This window comes from Amblyomma americanum, chromosome 7 (assembly GCF_052857255.1).
Source record: "Amblyomma americanum isolate KBUSLIRL-KWMA chromosome 7, ASM5285725v1, whole genome shotgun sequence".
In the NCBI taxonomy this organism is placed as follows: Eukaryota; Metazoa; Arthropoda; class Arachnida; order Ixodida; family Ixodidae; genus Amblyomma; species Amblyomma americanum.
In genome coordinates this window covers 94,441,772-94,453,328 of record NC_135503.1, presented here as the reverse complement: position 1 = coordinate 94,453,328, position 11,557 = coordinate 94,441,772, and the positions used below count along the sequence as shown (strand labels likewise).

General features: G+C 45.7%; 1 protein-coding gene across 2 annotated transcripts in view; it reads left to right on the top strand.

Annotated features, from left to right (window-relative positions):
- Positions 1-2,351: 2,351 nt before the first annotated feature.
- LOC144099415 (uncharacterized) overlaps positions 2,352-11,557 on the top strand; it is a 61,895-nt gene continuing 52,689 nt past the window's right edge. The window contains exon 1 of one of the 2 annotated variants that reach the window (XM_077632706.1): positions 2,352-2,393. The gene's annotated coding sequence lies outside the window, so the exon portion shown is untranslated. Of the gene's footprint in view, positions 2,470-11,557 lie in introns of both variants that reach the window. The other variant, XM_077632705.1, reaches the window with a different exon arrangement.

Sequence of the window (11,557 nt, the reverse complement as noted above, 5' to 3'; positions counted from 1 at the left end):
AAGTATGTTCCACAACAACAGCAACCAACGTTAGCAAACTGTTAATATTGCAGAAACGGGTCTTGCCTCTGCTCTCTAATGTTCCTTATCGTTCCCATGCGGCACACCTAGTTAAAAAGAACACTATTGTTCCTATTACATATCTATACCGTTACAAAGTAATCCGCCTTTATAAACATAGAATATCAAAACAAATAATTTTTTCACTAAGCATGCAGATTGAGACCGGAAGTGGGCAGAGTGGGTGAGGGAACAAACACGGCTTAATGACATCCTAGTCGAAATCAAGAGAAAGAAATAGGCTTGGGCAGGGCATGTAATGCGAAGGCAAGATAACCGCTGGTGATTAAGGGTAACGGAGTGGATTCCAAGAGAAAGTAAGCGTAGCAGGGGGCGGGAGAAGGTTAGGTGGGCGGATGAGATTAAGAAGTTTGCAGGCAAAGGGTGAATGCAGCTGGCAAAGGATAGGGTTAATTGGAGAGACATGGGAGAGGCCTTTGCCCTGCAGTGGGTGTAGTAAGGCTGATGATGATGATGATGATGATGGCCCATACCGTACATTATTTGGAACCCTGGAACGTCACTAAATGCGCAACAAACTACCGGAAAGAGATGTTAAAAAATTCATTGCCGACTATTTTAAACCACCCTTTTGAGGCAAGAAATACTGACATATCCACCATTTCATTAGAGAAATTGCGTGTCATGTTTGTATAATATTCTTCTCTGTTTTCTTTCCTTTCCTGGCTTTTTGCTTGCATTGTTGATGCAATCCGAGCCAACGGTTGTACATATAGGCGTATCGCTGTGCTGCTCTGCAAGCTGGAAGGTCAGAACTCCTGCAGCTGTTTTTACAGCTTTTTACCTGCCTTCCTCGCATGATTCCTTTTTGTTGCCGAATAAATTGCAATTTCAAAAATAGACAGTGTCGAGGACGTTACCTTAGTTATAAGGCGCAGGTGATTGGAGAATAGTATATTTACTGAATTATTCTAGAGACAGCATGCTTCTAAGATTGTAACAAAAAGAAAACCACATGCTGCTGGCTGGAGCACGGGAATAGTTACTCTGGAAAACTTTTCCAGCCTTATATTATCTATTTATCAAGCCATGTTACCTTGCCTAAGTATTGAAGTGTTTGCCTGCTCCAAATCCAACCATAGTGGTTATTGTGATAGTTTCCTTCGTGCAGCTTATCTCAAATACGGTCATAATTTAAAGCGGCTACTGCAGAGAGAGCCCGCACTCGCTACTTTTGGAAGCAAGACTGAAAAGGAAAAGGCGCTCTCTGCTGACCTCGGGTACGTTTGCCAAGAAAAGATTTCTTCAATGTAACTGCACGTGAGGTCTTCGTAACCAAAGGGCCAAGAAGCGGCGCGACGATAAGGCTGTCGGAGTGAGGTTTTTTCTGTTTATAGGCGCTACTATATGTACATCGTCAATAGAGTGTTCATGCGGTTAATATTCAGACGAATTAAAGGGCTGCTGATATAACAATGCGAAGCATTCTGCAAAAATATTTGACTGCTGCGTATTGTTTACTTGAATGACATTAAGTTTAAGGTATTAGATAGAATTCCTTCCCTTGATTTAGAGCGCGAAAACACAGTATGCCATATTAAAATAATCTTATTGGAATGAGCCGATTCGGGAGATTCGGCTGCACTGTTTTATTCACCATAAAAATAATTTACTGCAGTGATAATTTTTAAATCTAAACAAGATCGACAAGTTTTACGCTGTACTGCGAAAGGCCCCGCTTTCCTGTTCTTCGGTAATGTCTAAAATCCGCAATAAAGTCTAATACCAAGAGACTACACGTGAGCCTGGACTACCACAGGGATTGCAACCGGTGCACCCTCACATCCGTGGTGCTGGCCACGAGGGTGGAGCTGGCGACATTATGACGCATGACAGTCGGCATCCTCCGAGAAACTCATCCCTAACAGCGTTCGCTCGAATAATAAATGACGTAATCGTAGCAATGCCCTTCAGTATGTGTTTTGGAGTTACGTGTTAGAATACGTCCTGCTGTTCATATAGCAACGCGTTTTTATAGTGCGTGTACGCCAACGGGCGCACTGTACACATCGGGTTGAGCGGCAATTACGAGCTGGGACGCAAGTAAAACTAGCGAATTCGAGCTGTTGTCAGCGCTCAGTGCTGACGTGTCAGTAAATGGGAGTACGATGCTCCCTGTCACTTAACGTTTCCTGCTCACTCGATTTCATCCTGAGTAAAAATTTGTGCTTAGCGTTTTATTTCCGTCCTATGCTGCCGGCCGAGTGCTTCCGCTGCGGCATGCCGATGGAGGCTGACGAAAAATTGTATTGTTCTTTATTGGCACAGGTCACATCACTATGCTATAGCCACTGCAGGGACCTAAAAGAAAGGTTTGTTTTGCTTACCATACCTAGAGTGTTGCGCAGACCAGCACCACCGCACCTCTGAGACGTCCTAGTGCCAAGGGTAAGTAAAACGAGCAGAGAGATTCGGCTCTATACTTTCAGTTAAAAAGGTGACCTTAGGTCTCTTCTAAATTGTGAGGCTAATTATTTTTCCCAAGAGGACTAAGGGGAATGCGCCGATCGCTTCTTAGGCGAAAGAAACACTGGGAGGGCCTGGCCTTGAGAAATATCCTTTCGTAAAAAAACTTTACTTCTTACTCCTTCGAATGGGTGCTCATCAATCAATCAATCAATCAATCAATCAATCAACCAATCAATCAATCAATCAATCAATCAATCAGTCAGTCAGTCAGTCAGTCAGTCAGTCAGTCATGTGTTTTATTTTCATCATAAATGACGGCTGGCGCAAGCAAAAAGTGAAAACTATTTCCACTTGAAACAGCCTGAGCCTCCTGTACACAGAGCTTGAGCGTGAGGGGACACGTGTACAAAAATAAAGAACACGGATATGATTTACCTGCGAAATAAAAGCACAAAACATTCGGCACCAAAGAAGTACATAGTCTTAATCTTCTATGCACAAATGAGCCATCAAGAAACATGTTAATCACGTCAGTCACTAATTCACAAATGTTTGCGAAAAAGAAGGGCGGCTAGTGATAGAATGCTGTCTCAGTCAGAAGCAACACAAATGACGTTGCAGTCGTAAACACACCATCACGAATGTCTTGCAGACTGCAGATGTTAATACAAAGATTAATCCAAAGTAGTTAATTTCATAGTAGTGGAAAGTTAAGGCGCAGCATTTGATGACGATATTTAGTGCGTGAGAACGAGATGCACGAAAACTCATGACTTCGAAGAGCGCATATTGCATCATTTGCTTTTAGAGCGCATGCATATAAAAGGTATCGTGAATATGGTGATTGTACTTTTTATACCTTATGTGTCAATAATATTCGTATAACATGGGATTATTGACGATGTTCAAGCGAGTAAACAAGTCATGTGTGAGCTCGGTACTCTATATTTGCAACAAAACGAATCGCTTTCGTTTTCATTCGAAATCCAATGTGAACATTTTTCTCCATGGCACTACCCCAGACCAAAAAGCAATAACAGAGTTAGGGAAAGAACAGCGCTTTGCAGATTCAGCGTTCTATTGGCGCTGGTAAAAAGAAGCGAAATTTTGCAAGAACATTCTTGCATTTTAAGAGTTTTGATAAAACATTGCCAATTTCAGCGTACCATCTCAAATGTTTCTGAAAAATAAGTCCTAGTGCTTTAACGGAATCTTAAAAAGGCTTATAATAGAATTCCGCATCCATAAACCGAAGTTTTAAGGAATAAATTGTGGCCTAGGGTGAAATATGACTGCTTTCGTCTTTTGTGTATTTGAGATTACAAATTTTCCTCAATCCAAGACTCAGTTTATCTAGTGTCCTAATAAATACAGGAGTTGTTGAACCAGAAGTGTTATCTTTAGTAAACATACTAGTATCGTTAATGTATATTATGATTCCCGTATGTTCTCCATTTTCGAATATCATTTATATACAAAAGAAACAATAGCGGACATAATATGCCACCCAGAGGAACACCGATTTAATATTCAAAAAAGATTAGGCCTATTATTTTATCATTACATATTGAAGACAATGATGCAAATATGACCTTATAACAGACTGAGGTGTGCCACGGGTCCCTACAATTTCTAATTATCCTAATAAGAACTGGTGATTGTGGCAGGCGAAAACCTTAAAATTATCTATAAATTTTTCGTGACATGTCGTTCATCTTCAAAGGCACCTAAAATAATTATTTTTGTACCAACAAAGGAGTTTCTCTGGACTTTCACTCCAAAAGACAGTATTGGTATGAAGGTTGTAAGAGAAATTTAGTGCGCAATTTCTTAAACTTTTTAAAAACTTCAAAAAAAAACTGGTATGATAGAGATGGGCCTATAATTAGACATATTATTTACTGCGCACTTTGTGAAAGCACAATTACTTTGGATATCCGCATTAATTTTGAAAACTTGCCAGAAATTAAGGCAGTGTTATACAGTATGTGTTGGCAAATGCAGGAGCTACGAGGCTATTAACAGTTTCACCGGGCCTATTTGAATGCCATCAATAATGCAAGCATTACTGTTTTTGAAACAGGTAAAAATGCTCCTAATTTTGTGTTCTTCAGTTGGTTAAAAAATACTTTCAGTATTACGTCTCATATCCAGCCCCATAGTATCACATGATGGCACGTTACCGACGATATCCTCCAAAAAGTAATGGAATATTTCTGCCAATTCTGATCTTTGTATGTGGTGCCCTTCATAAATTTGTCGGAGCCAAGGTGAGGAAAAACCAGCTCCGACAGCATTGAGGAAGGAAGGAAGGAAGGCCTCAGACGTTGCTGGCACATACCCACTACGGGGGACCTGCCAAGACACAGGCGGTTAATTACTGGATACAGGAAAGTTTTGACAGGAAAAGGAGTGGTAATGATATGTAGGCTGAGAGATTGGAAGAGGGAAGGAAAGGGGTCTGAGGTTCGAGCTGTTTATTTGCGCTGCTCGCGCTGAGGCGCCAAGCCCAACTTCATCTTTCTTGTCCGGCGCCGCGTGCCATGGCCTGCGAGCAGAGCGCAGCGCGAAGGGCGCTACAGGGCTACTAACGGGAGTGGTCCAAAAATTGCTATGTGAACGTGGGAAAACCGTGCGTCAGGCGGCTGAAAAGGAGAGGCAGGCGTAATGGTATGCCGGTTAACTTTGACGCGCTGGTATTGAAGGCAGGTTCGTGCCCAGTGGCGAACGTCGGCATTGATGCGTGGCCAAAGCAAACGAGATGTGATCAGCTTCTGCGTAGCACGAATACCAGGGTGGCTCAGGCAGTGCAGTTTTTCAAAAATGGTGCGACGGAAAGCCAAAGGTACGTAGGGGCGCGAGACGCCAGTGGACGTCTCGCACTTAATGAACTGGGAGGAAGATGGCAGTGGACATTCGGCGAAGGACAGGGACGTGGACGAGGAGTGAAGACGTTCCATCTCTGGATCACTGCGCTGTGCAGCCGCTAGCTCCTTCATGTCCACTGGCGATTCGGACGCCATGGCACTAACAAGGAAAAGCGCAGCAGCAGCAACATTCTCCAGGCCATGGACGTCACGCAGATCCACTGTAAACTCCGAGATAAAACACAGTTGGCGGATCTCGCGTGCAGTGTAGGTGCTGTGGTTCCTTTGGAAGGCAAAAGTCAAGGGCTTGTGGTCCGTGATGACGAGAAAGTCTCGGCCTTCTAGGAAGTGGCGAAAGTACTTGATGGCGAGGTACACAGCGAGAAATTCTTGACCGAAGGTGCTGTATTTAGTCTCAGGTGGCTTCAGCTTTTGGGAGAAAAAAGCGAGAGGCTGCCAACTAGAGATGTGCTGCTCGGGAACTGGGCCGACGGCAATGCTCGAGGCTTCGGTGACGAGGCGCAGTGGACAATAAGGAACTGGATGTATGAGCCAAGTGGCGTCTGCAAGCGCCTTCTTGGCAGCAGCAAATGCAGCTGCAGCGTCATCAGTACACTCAAGTGGCGCAGCAGAGTATTTTTTGTAGCCAAAAGATCGGTAAAAGTCTTCAGGAAAGAGGCGCACTTCGGAAGAAAGCGGCGATGAATGTTCAGGAGGCTCAAGAATTCTCCGAGCTTTTTGAGTGACGTGGGGGCGGGAAAATCTTGAATGGGTTTGACTTTGCTGTTGAGAGGCCGAATGCTCTGTAGGATGACAAGGTGGCCGAGGAACTCTATTGTAGCTACGCCAAAGAGGTACTTCATCAGGTTGATGAGGAAAAGGGCGCGCAGATGAGCTTCGTGCTCAGTACCAGATGAACTTGCTACGAGGAGATCATCGATGTCAATGAACACGAAGTCGAGGCCAAGCGTAACCTCCTTGTTAGCTCGTTGAAAAGTATGTGTGGCGCTGCGCAAGCCAAAAGGCATCCGCACGGGCTGAAAGAGGCCGAACGGTGTGGTAATGGCCGTCTTCGGAATATCAGCGGGCTCTACAGGAATTTAATGATGTCTTCACTAAGTCATTTTTAGAGAAGATCGTGCACCCAGCTATATTTGATGTGAAGTCCTGTATGTGAGGAAGTGGACAGCGTTCTCAGGCCGCGATAATCTCCGCATGGTCTCCAATCGCCCGGATCTTTCTTTAATTGGCACCATGTGAAGTGGCGATGCCCAGTTGCTGGAGGAAGGGCGTACTATGCCGAGTTCCAGCATGTGTTGGAGCTCGGGGCGAGCTATAGCGAGGCGTTCTCCCGACAAACGCCTAGGGCGAGCAAACAGCGGAGGTCCCGAAGTCACAATGTGGTGAGTGATCGAATGCTTCACCACTGACTCTAAGCTGACTTGTGCTCGCGTGTCGACCAGGAAACGAGTGCCAGTAATCTTGTCCGAGACGCAAAAGAGGCGGCATGCCTGCCCACCAGCACCACTGGCCGCCGTCAGTGGCCTGTCCCAGCGTTTCCCGACCAGGATCACGGGTGTGTGCACTTCGGAATAGGGTGGTACCAGCATACAGCCGAGGGCGAGGTGGCTGGCCGCGCGTCGGATGGTTGGGATTCCGGGGTGCGGCGGCGAGGCCTGAACCTCTGCGGAGAACGGCACGGCAAAGGCGCAAGGACATCGAGACGCCTGGCAAGAGCATCAAGTCGATATTCTATGTAGCTGCAGCGGTCTTGTGTTTAAAGTCAAATACATCTAAGTCTTGCCACCATCGCATAAAGGAAAGTGTCGATTATTAGGTGGAAAGACTGATTAACAGCGGATATCCAGGTGACGTGATCGGAAGAGCCAGCGAGAAAGTTATTCGCCGTGTAAAGGGCCAGGGAAAAACGAAAAAAAGAAGAACACAGCAAACCCGTGGTAGTACTGTATGTGCACTCCCCCGCAGTGGGTATGTGCCAGCATTGTTTGAGGCCAACAACAACAACCGTATGTGCAAAGAATTTCAAACAGGATTAAGAAAGTTGCTGGAAGGTATGGCATTCCTGTCATCTTTTCGTCTCCCAAAAACTGTCAACGTTATGCCCTGCAGTTAAACTAAGGTCGAGCGGGGCGCAAAGAAAAGAAAATGAGTATGTGCTGTCAGACATATATCACCGTACGTTTCCCCACCGTACGTTTCCACCGGCGGTTTCCCCATTGTGCCCTTTTTGTGCCGGACCTGAGACAATAGATCACTTCCTGCTGTTCTGCCGCCGCTTCTCTCATTTGAGGTAGCGTCTGTTGCAAATTCCACTTCATCAACTGGGCTTCCCTGTGTCCTCTGTGGTTGCTCTTTCCATTGGCGCTTCTTTGCTTGGACGAAGCAACAGGAATGTGCGCTCGGCTGTGCAAAATTTCCTTCAAGAAACGCAGCGACTCCCATTCTAATTTCTTTTTGCCGCCCTCAAGCAGTACGACATTGAAACATTATAGGCGTTGTATACTATTATGCACATTAAGCTATTGTCCCGTCTTCGACCTCGAAGTTAACAGGACCTCTGCCCTTGCGTCTTCCAATCTATCAGCCTACATGCTATTACCACTCCTTTTCCCGTCAAAACTTTCCTGTATCCAGCAAATAAAGGCCTGTGTCTTGGCCACTCCACGCAATGGGTATGTGCCAGCATTGTTTCAGGCCTAGCTACCTACCTATCACCGTACGTGACGATCAAAGTGGGCACAGTGTACAAAATCCCCATGTCTTGCGGAAAAGTGCACATAGGTCAGAGTGGTCGATGTTTGAATGTGTGGCTGATGGAGCATGCCGGAGATTTGGAAAAAGGTAACACTTCAAGCAATATGGTTCTTCTTTGTCCTGACTGCAGCAAGCGCTAGAAGAAATGCTCTCCCCTTTTTTCCAAAACTTGTGTTCTTTTTCGTCACCGAGATCTTGTAACGCGGGTGATAGTTGAAGCCTATCATATCGCGGAAACGGGGCATACATGTGTTAGTGGCCCTCCAGTTGGCTTGTCTGGTGGAGAGATGTTTTTTGAAAGCGAGATTGAAAACCGCGTGCTAACCTTTTCCTGCACATCGGTCGGCATGTGGCGTGCGATTCTCTGGGTTCGTTTTGGTTTTTGTTGTATATATAGAAGCCTCTGAATAAAAATTCTTGTAGTTGTGAGTGAGCGCTGCGTCCCTTCTGTGTCGTTTTTTGTTAGTGCATGGATTTTTCATAATAAACGTATACCAACTAGCTCGCTTTTCTGCCCTTTTGCAACTAACCTGTAGAACCGTGAGCCCTTTCCTGTCTTGTAATTTTGACCTATCTAACCCAGCAGTAATTTCGTCGCTAATCGCCGTATGCATGTGCAAGGCTCGCACCCTCTCCTGGTATGCAAGTTACGGCCGGTGCCCTGTGGACGTTGCTGGTGCTTGTGGGTTCGTGGAACCTTCAAGGGGCCACACTAGAAGGTTAACAAAGATGCTGCGTTGCGAGTGATGGCGCCAGGCAAGATTCTTTAAAGATCACTCAAAACTTGTGTGCGGCCTCCAGGGAGATGGTCGCATGTTCCGCGAATGGTCCACGACGACCAACAGGAAGACAGAGTACCTATGGTATTTGGCAAGACCCAGGCTTCCTGAGCATGGACAGGAATACTCCACGAAAGAAGGCAACATCATCGTTTTAGGGGACAAGCCTGTTTCAGCGAAACACTGGAAGGTTTTACAGTTTGGACCGAAGTTTGGTTTTGAGCCGGTTCTTCATCCCGCGGAGAAGCTCGCTCTCTCAAAGCCCCTGTATGGGCGCGTCTCCAGCGGCTTTCGTTCTAGATGCGCGGACGAATGCCTATTGGTGCTGCAGAGGACCGAAGAAAAGCAGCGGAAGCGCGGGAGCACCGAGAAGCTGGTTGAATATATGCTGGAACATGGCCTGCGGCTGCTGGTTGCTGACTAGGATGGAGCGTTCGTCGTCATATCAACCGGCACGTTCAAGGAAAAGGCAAGTGGGGTGGTTGACAACAATTTTGAAGAAGTGCAATTCAGAGCGAACGCAGTGAAGAAGCAGGCAGTGACACTTCTTGAGAGCCACAACCTTCTACGTCTAGCGTCTTCTGGGAAGGAAGCCTCGGCAACTCATCTGGAAGTTTTCTTCAGCGTGAAGACGCATAAGGAAGGCATGCCCTTTCGTTGCATTGTTTCGAAGAAGAACTCGTGGCAGGATATCGCCTCAAAGTATTTACAGAACAATTTAGGATCTCTGAAGATAGATGACCAATACAGTATCAAGAACTCACAAGCCTTGGTCAAGTACCTGACGGATGAAAACCCTGGGCAGTGCCATTTCCTCAGCATAGATGTGGAGGACCTGTACTATTCGATATCGCACAACATGTTAATGATGCATCCATTCATGCATCACTGGTGACAATGATGAATAGGTGTTTATTGAAAGGTGCGGTGTGTCTCTGGAATCCTTCCAAGAACTTCTGTCTTTCTATCTGAAGTGTACAGTAATTGGTTATTGTGACCGTTTGTTCGTGCAGCGCGCGGCGGTGTGCACTGGGCTTAGGGTGGCTCCTGCTCTTAGTAGCATGTTCTTGGGCTTTGTTGACAAGAAGGTAGATATGAATTCAGCTGGCTGTTTTGGAAGGCCTTTCGTTATGTTGATGACTACTTAATCATCGCCGACAACTGTGACTGCTTCGTAAACAGCATAATAGACATAGCGAAATTGTTTAAGGATAGCGGTATGGCCTTAAGTTCACGCTAGAGGTTCCAAATGAAGGAGAGTTGCAGTTTATAGACCTCCGAATGATTAAGAACCAGCACCATCTCTGTTGGAGTAACCGTCCGCGTTCCGCGAAAGGTTTGTTAAATTTGGCGTCAACACACTCGAGGCTCATCAGGGATGAAATCGCGGTCTCGTGTTTAAAGTCAGCTGCATCAAAGTCTTGCCACCATCGCATCAAGTAAAGTGTCGATTATCAGGTGGGAAGACTGATTAACAGAGGATATCCAGGTCACGTGATCGGCAGAGCCAGAAAAATGTTTATTCGCTGGGTAAAGGGATAGGCAAAATACGACAAAAAGAACACAGCAAACCCGTGGTAGTATGGTATGTGCATCGACTCTCACACAGAATTATGAAAGTTGACGGCAGGTATGGCATTCGTGTCATGTTTTCGGCTCCCAAAAAACTGTCAGCGTTATGCCCTGCGGTTCAAGCTAAGGTTGAGTGGGGTGCAAAGAAAAGAAAAGGAGGATGTGTTTTCAGACATATATATCACCGTACGTCGCGTGCAAAGTGGGCACAGTGTACAAAATCACCATGTCGTGCGGAATAGTGTACATATAGCAGAACTTTTTGCTGGGCTAGTTGGTTCATTCTCAGCTCACTCAAAAACAGTTAAACGAGCCATAGCCACATCCGGATTAGTATCTGCACTAACAAAATCATGCGAGCATTGCATGCAAGAGAGCTTCCAACTGCAGACCGCACGGTTACTGCAGGCAGGTTTTCCGCAGACTGTGATTTCGGCAGTGACTGAAACTCTGCTTCAAAAGGTTAAAGGCAAGGAGAAGAACGTTACTCAGGAAAGCAATAGGAGGGTGAGGCCAGCCGTTATCCCGTATTCCCACCAGGTAGCACATAATTTGAAAAAGGTTGCGAATAAATATGAGATTCCCGTAGTCTTTTCTGCCCCTTGCAAGCTAGCTACGTTGTGTCACAGGATAAATAACGAAAAGCCGAGACAGCAAACCTGTGGCGTAAAGCATGCCAATATGTTCGTCAGGTGTAGGGTAGAGGTGATTTACCAGATACCGCTTACATGCGACAAAGTTTATATTGGACAAACTGAAAGGTGTTTGAACGAACGTTTAAGGGAACATGAGCGCTCACTTGAAAAAGGCAATGGCTCTAATCTAGCGCTTCATTGCAAGGAGTGTAAATGCATGCCTCGTTTACGGGAAACTGTAGTTCTTGATAGGAGTAGAGACAGTGTAGCCCGGGAATTGAAGGAAGCTTTCTTTATAAAAAGAAAGGGCTTGGAATGTGTCAGTGACGCGTCTAAATCCTTGTACGGAAGTGAACTTGCCTTTTTGGAACAACATTGCTAAAATTTTTATTGTTAACTACGCGTGTTTCAATCGTTGAGTGTCACTGTTGCATCGCTT